At 38.2% G+C, this 13,241-nt stretch overlaps 1 pseudogene; it reads right to left on the bottom strand.

Moving 5' to 3' along the window:
* Positions 1 to 899: 899 nt before the first annotated feature.
* On the bottom strand, positions 900 to 11,477 carry LOC138382427 (protein phosphatase inhibitor 2 pseudogene; annotated as a pseudogene).
* Between the last annotated feature and the right edge of the window lie 1,764 nt (positions 11,478 to 13,241).

Genomic DNA, 13,241 nt, shown 5'->3' with positions numbered 1-13,241 from the left:
TTGTGCTTTGGGCACAAGCTGGCTATGAAGGTGGTGGTGGCAGGCGCAGATGGAGAAAGATAGGCTGTTATTCTCATTTTCAGTCTCTCGGCTTTCCTGGGTAATTCTCCCAATATGAAAGCAATGAAGCATGGATTTCCCTTGTAATGCTACAGACCCAGGCATATTAACCCAATTATTTTATTTAATGAATTACAGAAAATTTCTCTTATCTAGTGCTCTAATATGACCTTTTTTCTTCCTGAAACTGAAAAAGAAAAAACTGGAGAAAGAATTCTTATTTTAGAAGAATCTCTGCCAGCAAAATATTGATATTTAAAGCCTGGATGTGGGGGTTGGGAGGTGGGGGAGAGTGCATTGGAATTCAATTCAATTCCACCAGTGTTTATAAAATGTAAATGATATTCAAAGCACTGGTTAGGCTGTGGGAAGTACAAGGAAACCTAAGCCTGGCTCTCTGCTCTCTACTTGGAGATATAAACAAGATGCACAGAAAATATTCCGAAACAATGTGCAGACCAGCCAAGACGATGGTGTGTGCGTGAACATTGCATTGCCCCTCCCCAATTCCTAATTAAATAACTACAAAGATTATGAAAAGAAGAAACAATCAATATCCAGTGTTGCAGTTCAAGGAAAGATCACACACACATTCCAGAAGCATCACTCATGAAATCATTTAGAAATAGTGAAGTGAGAGGGGATTGCATGAAAAGAAAGAAGGACCTACTACCGCGCTGTCTGCCCACAAGGTAAGTGCAAGGGAATCCAGCAAACCTACATTAAAATCCTGTAACATAGGGGAGGAAACATGTGGTGCTAACGAACCCTGGGGTACTTCGGAGGAACCTGGGTGTGGGTGGTGAAATATTTGCACTCTGCTGCACCTGTGGAAAGTTCTACCAAGCCGCAGCTGCATGGAAGGGGCACATCAGGGAAGAAACTGCCTCCTGGAGGGCTCGCTCCCTGCCCAGACGTCCTACAGCCCCAGCTCCAGCTTCCAGAGGCTGCACAGTGATCCGGAAGTCCAGCACTACAGTGAAGTAAACCACAGCAAAGCCCAGCTGCCCCATCTCCCTCCAACTGGACAACTGAAAGGTTCAGAAAGAGACTAGAACCATCCATTCTTAAACAAAACCCACACTAGAAAACCCCATTAAATCCTAACTCTATACACCAAGCCTAGACCTCCTTCCTTCAGGGGGAATAAACAGAAAGCCATTGAAACTACCACATTTAATAGCAAGAGGAGCAAATGTCACCTTCTGAAATCTACAGTTATTTTCAGAAACAGAGGCATTTTAAAAGAAATTGTGTAATCTTTTTTTCAGTTTTAAAAGGGCACTGCAGATATGAGATTATATCAGGTATATATAAAAAAATGAAATTATTTGAGACCAGAAAAGAAAATGGTGATGAAAACTATGACTTCTGAATTTGAAGATTAAATGTGGTATTGAATACTAAGTAGATACTACAGAAGATCTAATCAGTGAAGTAGAAGATAACTTGAGAATTTCTTTAAGTACACAGAACAAATGAGAAAAATGAATAGGATATAAGATATGAAACATGAAAAAAACAAGAACATACAAAATATATTTAATAGTAGTCCCTAGAGTAAAGAGTAGACTAGAACAATAATATGTTTTTTAAAACTATAGAAGAAAAATTTTCTAAAGCAAAGTAAGACATAAGACTGCAGATGAAACACGCCTACACACCACAAAGTCAAGGTCAAAGGCATTGTAGCAGAGTTTTTAAAAATTTAAGGCCAAATAAAATGTCCAAAAGTTATCCAGATGGAAAAAACAATGACCTTCAAAGGATTGATCAGAATGACATCGAACTTCCTTGCAACATTAAACACTGCAAGACAGTAGAACAATATCCACAGAGTTTTGAGATAAAACGTGGCTCCAGAATTCTGCACACATCTAAGTGTGTACGTAAGAATAGCAAGAAGACACTTAGATCGACAAAGGGTCAGAAAGGATGTCATCCACATACTAAAGTAGAAGAGGTTATTCTGAATTGTACTGCAGAAACTGGACTACATTAAATTCATAAATCGGAATAAAGTAGTATCAAAATATACAGGAAGGCATGAAGCCCATCATGTACAGATTAAGTTAAATTATAAAAATCACTACAGATATCAGAACATTTTTAAAGAGAAGATTTCTAATATAAAGGTAATAATATGGGTCTAAAAATACTATACTACATAAATCAAACTTGAGAAGGAGAATAAAGAATAGTATAGGTAGTAGTGACAAGTGACTTACCTCATGGTTTGTGTGTTGCAAAGTTAATCAATGCTGTTTCAATTTTCCTTTGAATTTAGGAAAACCAGATTCAATTTTTTAAAAAAAACATACAGGCAACCAATAGTAGAATTAAATATTATATAATTCTAAATCATGGCAAAACAATAAAGATAAAATACTCAAATTTATATAGAAAAAAAAAAGTGAAAAACACACAAAAGCATTAAAGTTGGTAAGCATAAACCAAGATGGCAATATCCAGAATGTACAGGTAACTCAAACATCTCACCAGTAAAAATGCAAATAATTCAATTTAAAAATGGGTGAATGATCTGAACAGACATTTCTCAAAAGAAGACATATAAATAGCCAGCAAACATTTTTAAAAATGCTCAATATCACTAATCATCAGGGAAATGCAAATCAAAACCACAAGGAGATATTATCTCACCCCAGTTAGAAGGGCTATTATCAAAAAGATTTAAAAAACAACACCACCACCACCAACAAATGCTAGCAAGAATGTAAAGAAAAGGAAACTCTTATATATTATTGGTGGGAATGTAAACTAGCAAGGACACTACGGAGAACAATATATGGAGTTTCCTAAGAAATCTACAAATAGAACTACCATACGATCCAGCGATCCCTCTACTGGGAATCTATTCAATGGGAAGAAAATCAGTATATAGAAGAGATATCTGCAAACTCATTTTTAAAGGAGTCAGCACTCCTTAGTCTGCAAGAAGATGGCTGATAAATATTAATAACTATACATCCAATTCCCTCTGCTGAGCCAGATGAGCACCAGGCCAGAGGTGAACCACACTTCTGGCGAGCACAGAAACCATCTGCAGAACGTAAAAGACCAGGTCAAGGAGCCAGCCAAACAGGAAGTGGGAACAAGGCGAGTCATCCGGGGGCAAGGAGGCAATGAGAATGAGACCAGTAATGAAAACTGGATGTGTGAAGCTACACACTGTATGATTCCAAGTACATGACATCCTGGAAAAGGCAAAACTATGGAGACAGTAACAAGATCGGTGGTTTCCAGGGGCCATGGAGGGACGGCAGAATAATGGAGCACAAGAGTTTTTTAGGGCAGTGAAACTATTCTGTATTATACTGTCATGGTGGATACATGTTATGACACACCTATCAAAACCCATAGAATGCACAACACCAACGGTGAACCCTAATGTAAACTGTGGACTTTAGTTAATAATGATGCGTCTATATTGGTCCAAATGGACCACGCTAGGGCAAGATATTAATAACAGGGGGAAACTGAGGGTCAGGGAGTGCTGAGGGGGTATATGGGAACTCTCTGTACTTTCCATTCAATTTTTCTGTAAACCTAAAATAGCTCTAATAAAAAAGTGGTCTATTAATTTTTAAAAAATGGATGAGTCAAGGAAGATACCATAGAGATAATGGGAGAATCTGAAGTTAGAGTCTAACAGGTTAGCTGACTAAGGTGAACCCAGACTCAAAGGGGAGGTTTCAGGGACAAAGAGCAGTTCATAAAGGGTGAAAAGTCTGGGAATTGAAGATCCTGATACTCACAGCAAGGCAGAGAGAGCCTTCCCACAGCACAGAGAAATTCCTCCCCGCGGCATCTACCTTCTACTTCAATTTCTTCTTTATGCAGAGGCTGTCAGTCATGAAATCTGGTTAGATGCTTGCATAATTTGCCTAAATGTGTTTGAAAAGTTAGCTTAGTTGTAGTGTAAATGTAAAACCTGCCTAAGCCTAGTTTCTTAAAAAACATGGAGGATTATTCTTCATCTGATAGAAGCTACAGATGCTGAAAATCAGAGTAAAACTCCAACAGTAAATCTATTATAAGTTTTGATCACTGGTCAAGATGCTAAAGGCAGGGATACAGGTGAAGTTCTTAAAGTTCTGATGTCCTCACCTGTGATGAATTGGGAAAAAAGATAAAAAGATTCTATTCAAACCTGCAAAAAACTAAAGTTCAATTGAAAATATTAAAAATGGCAAAAATAGTAAAGTACCCATCCTGCCCATGTGTTTGTGTTATTTAACTCTCCCTCTTTTGTTTGGATTGTGTTTTTAAACAGTGCCCATTTATTGGTCCATTGTTCCATTTCTAGGACTTTTACTTTATCCTAGAAAAACTATGTGAAAAATTATCTTAGAGTTTATAATGGGTTCAGCACTCTTAACAGCTTTCTCCCTACCCGTGGTGAAAGCACAAGTAGTATAGCACAGAGGTTTGGAATGGGCAAGTTGGGATTCAAATCTCAGATTCTCTTATTTATTATATGACTTTTAAGAAAGTTCCTCAGCCTTTTTGAGCCTTGGTTCCTCGTGTGTAAAACAGATGAAGACTGTGTAAGGATAAATGGGTCATTTATTCATGGCTCTTAGCACAGCACTTAACATGCAGGAAGTGCTACATAAATGCTGACAGCTACACACACGCATATTTCCTGCCCCTGTATCCCAGCACCGTAGGGAAAGTCTCCAGGATCTACCATCTCTCTCCCTGTACCTGCTTGGTTTTTGTCTTTCTCCATTTGCAGCCCCATGGCCATGGGTCTGGGTTTTCCTCTGCTCAGTCTATTTTGGGTGGTGCTTGAATGGGTAGCCCACTTGGTTCTTGACTCTTGTTCGCCTCTGGAAACCTCCTGACTCCATGGCCAGTGGCTGCAGACTCACTCTACACAAGTCCTCCTTTCTCCTCTGGCTCTTGACACCTGACCATTAGACCAGGAGAGAGTTCGGGCAGAAGATTTTGTACAAACTTTTAATGTACAACCTTCCTTTAATAGCAAAACATTAGAAAAATGTGAATGTCCAATAACTGGAGAATGCATAAATGAATCATGTGTTGCATTGCATTAATAGGATATTATGCAGCCTGTAAAAATACTTCTACAGAGTTTTGAACAAAATGAAAAAATGTTTTGGTATGGTCCGGGTACATCTGGGGGAGGGGATCACCAAGACCTGAGTGTAATTCTGACCCCACCATTCATTTACAATGTGACATATAGCAGGTTATTTAAATTCTCTGAGCCTCAGTTTCCTCCTCTGTTAAATGGAGATGGAAACATCTACCCCTTAGGGTTACTCAGATGATTAAATTAGATAACATATGTCAAAACTTTAGCAGTCTGAATATTCCAGTAAGAAACAACTCCAAATTCCCAGTGGCTTAAAACAGTGAAAGCTGATTTCTTACACTTCAAGTCCGTCAAGGATTGACTGAGGGCTGAGTTCCAGATAATCTTCCACGGACACTCGGGCTGATAAAGTCGCTATGTGGAGCTTCTCCTGCCACTGTGGCAGCGGGAAGGAACTTAGCAAGTCACATATCTGATCTTAAAGTTCCTGTCTGAAGTGTCTCATGGCTATGCCTAACTTCAAGGAACAGGAAAGTGCGATCATATCACATGTGTGAAAAAAGGGGAACCAGAAATGTAGGTAAATAGCTCAAGTGACTATCACAAATGCCAGTTACAGTGGCTGGCACCTAGAGGTTTTCCACAATAGATGTACGTATATCAGCACAAACATTTTTACATGTAAGATGCATTAAAATGAGAATGAAATGTTACCATCTTAATGGCAATGACTTTAGATGATCAGATTATCGATGGTCATTTTCTGCTTCTATATTTGTCCTGCCATCATCAGCTTTATATAATGGGGTTATGTTATTTTTCAAACAAGGATAAATGAATAAGTAATATTTGTTGCTGTTTATGTTTAGCCATTTTCATAAAGTTTTTAAAAGAATGATCGGATTTAAAAATCATTCTTCCCTCTCTGTTAACCACAACTATGGGTGATAAAGAAAAAGATATATAAATTGTTGAAGAACAAGAAGGATGTAAGCACGTGGCCTATGTATAGCTTGGCATTAAAGATTCAAATGCTCGATTGATAGCAAATGCCAAAATATGGGAGTCACAAACCATACTGCAAACATAACATTGTCATAAGACACCACCAATGAGAATCCTGTATAATGGGTAACCTCGTTCCAATTGTTTGATCAAAGTTTAATGTACCCCAAAAATCTCATCTTACTAGTGTTCAGTAAAATAAAAATCATTATAATCTTTGGTTAAAATATCCTCAAGAAGAATATTAAAAATTAGCATTTTTAAAGGGAAAAGGCAGCTGAATGTTTTTAAGAATTCCCCTAAAACTGAAGAGAATCTGAGCTTGTATCTAATCAAACAGAAACTCTGGCCAGGCGAGGTGGCTCACGCCTGTAATCCTAGCACTCCGGGAGGCCGAGGCAGGTGGATGGTTTGAGCTCAGGAGGGCATTAAAACTGCAATACCATTTAAAGGAGTTTCTTTTTTCTTTTCTTTTCTTTTTTTTTTTTTGACACAGAGTCTCACTCTGTTCCCCAGGCTAGAGTGCTGTGGTGTCAGCCTAGCTCACAGCAACCTCGAACTCCTGGGCTCGAGCAACCCTACTGCCTTAGCCTCCCGAGTAGCTGGGATTACAGGCATGCGCCACCATGCCCAGCTAATTTTTTCTATATATTTTTAGTTGTCCAGCTAATTTCTTTCTATTTTTGTTTTAGTAGAGATGGGGTCTCGCTCTTGCTCAGGCTGGTCTTGAACTCCTGAGCTCAAACGATCTGCCCATCTCGGCCTCCCAAGTGCTAGGATTACAGGCGTGAGCCACCGCACCCAGCCTCCCATCATGATTTTAACTAGCATTTTTCTAATGACTGATTATGTTGAACATCTTTGCATATGCTTATTTGCCATTCCTATGTCCTCTATAGTGAAGTATCTGTTTTAAGTATTTTGTCCACATTTTTTATTGAGTATTGATAGTTTTTTATATCGTGGATACAAATCCTTTGTAGATGTTTAATTTACAAATATTTCCTCCCAGTCTGTAACTTGTCTTTTAATTATCTTGGCAGTTCTTTGGCAGAGCAAGTTTTTAATTATGATAAGGTCTCATTTATAATATTTTTCCTTTATGAATTATGCTTTTGATGTCATTTCTAGGAACTCTTTGCTAATGAAGATTTTTACCTTTTGTTTTCTTCTTTTTTTTTTTTTTTTTTTTTTTGAGACAGAGTCTCGCTCTGTTGCCCAGGCTAGAGTGAGTGCCGTGGCGTCAGCCTAGCTCACAGCAACCTCAATCTCCTGAACTCAAGGGATCCTCCTGTCTCAGCCTCCCGAGTAGCTGGGACTACAGGCATGTGCCACCATGCCCGGCTAATTTTTTCTATATATATTTTTTTTAGCTGTCCATATAATTTCTTTCTATTTTTAGTAGAGATGGGGTCTCGCTCTTGCTCAGGCTGGTCTCGAAATCCTGAGCTCAAACGATCCGCCCACCTCGGCCTCCCAGAGTGCTAGGATTACAGGCGTGAGCCACCGCGCCCGGACCTTTTGTTTTCTTTTATAAAGATTTCCTGCTTTCATTTAGGTCTGTGACTTTTATTTAATATTAAAAATATTTTTTTTTGAGATGCCACTCTGTACTCCACTCTGATGCCCAGCCTGGAGTACAGTGGCACGATCATAGCTCACTGCAGCCTCAAATTCCTAGGCTCAAGCAATCCTCCTGCCTCAACCTCCTGAATAGCTGGGACTACAGGCATGCACCATTGTGCCCGACTAATTTTTCTTATTTTTTTGTAGAGATGGGGTCTTGCTATGTTGCTCAAGCTGGTCTCGAACTCCCAGCCTCAAGTGATCCTCCTGCCTCGGCCTCCAAAGTTGATGGGATTACCGGTGTGAGCTACTGTGCCCCACCTGTAACCCTTAAAAAAAACAGACTTTTTTTTTAGAGCAATTACAGGTTTATAGAAAAATTGAGTTGAAAGTACCGACAGTTCTCATACACCTTCTTATCTCCTCCCCCAGTTTCCCCTATTATTAATATCTTGAATTAGCTTGGTACATTAATTACAATCTGACTTCCAGTACTATGACGCATAGAAGTGTTAAAATCAGGCATCCTTGTCTTGTTCTTGATTTGATAGGAAAGGATTTCATTTTTTACCACTTTTTATGATTCTGGTTGTGGATTTTCCATACGTGTTCTTTCTTAAGTTGAGGTAGTTCTTGTCTACATCTAGTTGTTGCATGATTTTAACATGAAAGCATGTTGAATTTTGTCAAATCCTTTTTTCTATCTCAATTGAGATCATGATGTCTGTTTTTTTCTCTGTTCAGTTAATGTGGTACATTTCATTGATAGGTTTTCATATTTTCAACCAACTCTGCATTTCAGTATTAAACCCCATGTAGTCATAGTGTATAATCCTTTTCATATCCTGCAGATTTTGGCTTTCTAGCATGCTGTTCAGGGTTTATTTATCATTATTCATAAGGGACATTGGTCTGTGGTTTCTTTCCTTGTAGCGACTTTATCCAGCATTGGCATCAGAGCAATGCTGACCTTAAGAAAATGAGTTAGGATGTGTTCAGTTCTATTCAACTTTTTCAAAGATTTTAAGAAAGATTGTTGTTAATTCTTTAAATGTTGGTAAAATTCACCAGTAAAGCCATCTGGTCCTGTGTTTTCCTTTGTCAGAGAAATTGAGTAATGATTCAGTCTGCTTACTAGTTAGTTACAGCTCTATTCTAATGTTCTATTTCTCCATGATTGACACTGGGAAGGCTGTGTATTTCTAGAAATTTTCCATTTTATTGAGGTCATCGAGGTGATTGCTGTTCAATTGTTCATAGTACTCTCTTGCAGTCCTTTTTCTTACTGTAAAATTAGTAGTAATATATCTATTTTTATTCCTGGTTTTAGTTATGTGCATCCTCTCTCCTTTTTTTTTTGAATTCTACCACTTTTCATTTATTTTGACATTACTGATGATTCCATAAACTTGCAAGCGGAAGATAGCTGTTCAATAAAATACTTTTCATATATATGATATACAGAAATTATTTTAAAAATCTGTTCATATAATGGATTCTTTTGGTACTAATAAAAATTGAGATACAAATAATTGACTAGAAATGAAGCCATAGCTAAACCAAGATACACAGGACTTTCCTGCATTTCATTTCAGAAAAGAAACCAAATAATTCATACTATGCTAGAAGAATAATGTACATTTGACATAGTATACATTATTGTATTTTCTTAAAGCAGGGCCTATTTAAGGTTTTTAAGTTTTAAAATGTTCAGGCTTGCTTCTGTAAACAATCATATCACTAGTTATACACAGTTCCTTCATCTTGCAAAAAAACGCTTATTTAGTTGTCTAAAGTCTAATGATGTCAAAGAAACTAATAATAGCAACTTAATTAGCAAGCTATAAATCAGGTGTAGAAATTCAGCAGTTGAACTCTATTTTCTACCTACGGTACTGCTGCTACTCAATCTATTTTCTTCATGTATTAGAAGATCTAATAGGCATTTATGGTCAAAATAAGAATTTCACTACTGTAGCAAATGACAGAATATGTGAGAGGAAAAGAATTTCTAATGTCATGACACTCTTTATGATCTTTTAAAACATAAAGGATTATGTGTGTATGTGTGGAAAGGAGTAGGAAACAAGAGCAGAAGGTTAAGACAGGTGCTTAAAGGAAATGCTGGGGTAGCTACATTAGAATTATATTTATTAAAAATAAAACTGATCTGAAGTCTGCCCAGTGTACAAAAAAAAAAAGAAGAAGAAGAAGAAGAAAAAAAAAAAACCAGAGCAGATCTTGGTGTAAGTTTAACCTGATAATTTATTTGTGGACGAAAGCTAGTAGTGATGAGAAAAAGTTCAATACTTGTAAACAGAAAGAAACTCAACAGGAATTTTAAAGGTAGTAGTCCAGAAAATGCAACAGTTAACTCTTATAATCTTTTAAACTGAACAGACAAATCAAATTGAAGCCAACTATTAAAACACTTTTTGGTCTGAATATTTATCAGCTGATATATTCTGTTGTTCCAATTGGCTTTTTTTTTTTTTTTTTTTTTTGACAGAGTCTCACTCTGTTGCCGGGGTTAGAATGCCGTGGTGTCAGCCTAGCTCACAGCAACCTCAAACTCCTGGGCTCAAGCAATCCTTCTGCCTCAGCCTGCCAAGTAGCTGGGACTACAGGCATGTGCCACCATTTCTGACCAATTTTTTTCTATATATATTTTTAGCTGTCCAGATAGTTTCTTTCTATTTTTAGTAGAGATGGGGTCTTGCTCTTGGTCAGGCTTGTCTTGAACTCCTGACCTCGAGCGATCCTCATTCCTCGGCCTCCCAGGGTGCTAGGATTACAGGCATGAGCCACCGCACCTGGCCTCCGATTGGCTTTTGAGAAATAAAAAAAAAAAAAAAGAAACATTTTGTTAGAGCTACCACAATCAAAAGTGATGAAAATAAATTAGTTCACCCTACAAAGACATTCTTTAAGCTCTAAAGCATAAAAAGCTATATAATACCTTACACAAATTAACCAGTGTTCTTAGAAAAGTAATGCAGTTTTTGGACTGATGACATCACAGCTGTATTTGTGGTGAAGTACTAGACACAAGAATGTATGTATCAACTAGGCATTTTCAGGCTAGTCTGTAAGGTTATCATTTAACTCTTGTCACTATATAATAAGTGGTATGCAGTTGGGACTTAAGTCATGAACTGTGGAGAATAAGAAGCAGTGTATTATAGTAACAAGATTTGTATCTAACAAATAATTGCAGTATGGAACAAACCTCTTCTATGAACTTTGTGATTTGCTGTTGGTCACTTGTAGTAGATCCTTGATTTGATTCTTCCATATTCTGCACTAACATTTCTTCATCTTCCTCATCATCATGTAGGTCTTTTTAAATTAATTGTCTAGCTAGTTTAATATTCAGTCTTTCATTGTAGTGAATCTTTCTTTTCATTTCAAATTGTCGCTTTATTTCCTCGTTGTCCAGGTGAGAGGTCGCTGTTGTCCTCTCCCCTGCTTTCTTGTTCCGGAACCCGATGCTTTGGCTCCCAGCCTTCAGCAGCAGCGCAGTTCTCAGCTAAGACATCTGGAGTCCTGGCTTCAGCGGTTTCTGAATCACTGCGTGCACCTTCATCATCACCTCTCACACCATGGTAAGGAGTGCTTGGTTCATCTATCTTCACTAAACCACAGTGTGTTTGCTGGACGATTTGTCACCAGGATGTTCATTCCATCCCACTTCTGGGATTTTTTTACTCAGCTCTGGGTCTACACTCTCAGGCTGTTCTGCCAACGCCCTGGTAGAGACCATGGAGGTCTGTTCATACTCCCTGCTGGGCCGGCGCTGGGGTCTGCGAGGAGAAGCATCCAGGGCTCTCAAAGACCCGCCAGGCAGCCGTGGAGCAAGCGCGTGGACAAGACAGCGGCACCTGCTGGCTTGGAAAGGGCTCCTGCCTTGTCTTCACACCACCACCACCACCAGGACACCAGAGCCAGCGCCACGTGGGTGGCGGCCCTGCCCTCGCCCTTTGTCGCTGACACTTCATGGGCCTCCGGAGAGACACTTGCCTAGTGCCCTACCCACGCCTAGCCACCCTCTAACCTTTTTTTTTTTTTTTTTTTTTTTTTTTTTTTTTTTGTGACAGAGTCTCACTCTGTTGCCCAGGCTAGAGTGCAGAAGCGTCCACTGCAACCCCCTGGGCTCAAGCAATCCTTCTGCCTCAGCCTCCCCAATAGCTGGGACTACAGACATGTGTCAGCATGCCCAGCTAATTTTTTTTATATATATTTTTTTAGTTGTCCAGCTAATTTCTTTCTACTTTTAGTAGAGAGGGTGTCTCACTTGTGCTCAGGCTGGTCTGGAATTCCTGAGCTCAAAGGATCTGCCTGCCTTGGCCTCCCAGAGTGCTAGCCTTTTTCTTTTTCTTTTTGTTTTTTTCCTTTTTTTTTTTTTTTTTTGTGGAGGTGGGGGTCATTTAGCTAAAGGTTTGTGAATTTTGTTAATCTTTTTCACCAAGTGACTCTTGATTTTGTTGATTTACTTTATAATTTTGTGTTCTTTATTTTGGGCTCTAATATTTATTTTCTTTCTAACTCTAGCTTTGGGTTTAGTTCTTCTTAAAATACTTTCTTAAGGAGTAAAGGTATGCCATTGATTTCGGACTTTCCTTCTTTATAATGTAAGCATTTATAGGGATAAATTTCCCTTTTAGCATTGCTTTCACGGCATCCATAAATTTTGTTGTGTTTTGTTTTTATGTTCATTTGTATCAATACAATTTTGTAAATTTCCCTGTAATTTTTCTTTGACCAGGTGTTTGAGTGTGTTACATAATTTCCATATGTTTGTGAATTTCCCATTTCTCATACTTCTGTTTTCAAGTTTCCTACCATTGTGTCCAGAAAAGATACTTTATATGATTTCAATAATTGTTAATTTATTAAGACTCCTTTGTAGTCTAACATATGGTCTACCTTGAATAATGTTCTATGTACACTAGAAAGAGTATTATCCTGCTGTTGTTGGGTAGAGTATTCTGTATACAACTGTTTGTTCTAATTGCCCTATAGTGTATTGAAATCTTCTCTCTCTTTGCTGATTTTCTGTCTAGTTCTCATTATTGAAAGTGGGGTATCAAAGTTTCCTAGTATTATTGTAGAGCTGTCTATTTCTCCCTTCAATTCTGTAAATATTGGTTTCTTGTATTTTGTAGGTCTGATGTTCATTGTATTTGTGTTTATAATTATTGTATCTTCTTGGTGAATGGACCATTTTTTACCATTACGTAATATCCTTCTTTGTCTTTTAAAATAGTTTTGGCTGAAGCCTTCTTGTTCTGATGTTAGTATAGCCAGCCCATCTGTCTTCTGGGTACTGATTGTATGAAACATCTTTTTTCCAAACTTTCATTTTCAACCTATATGGGTCCTTGGATTTAAAGTGAGTCTGTTACAGACCTTATATAGTTTAAGTTTTTAATCTATTGGCTGGCCGCGGTGGCTCACGCCTGTAATCCTAGCACTCTGGGAGGCCGAGGTGGGCGGATCATTTGAGCTCAGGAGTTCGAGACCAGCC

Source organism: Eulemur rufifrons, chromosome 4 (assembly GCF_041146395.1).
Source record: "Eulemur rufifrons isolate Redbay chromosome 4, OSU_ERuf_1, whole genome shotgun sequence".
NCBI classification, from domain to species: Eukaryota; Metazoa; Chordata; class Mammalia; order Primates; family Lemuridae; genus Eulemur; species Eulemur rufifrons.
Note: the sequence above shows the minus strand (reverse complement) of the source record. Positions and strands in the feature narration are given on the sequence as shown.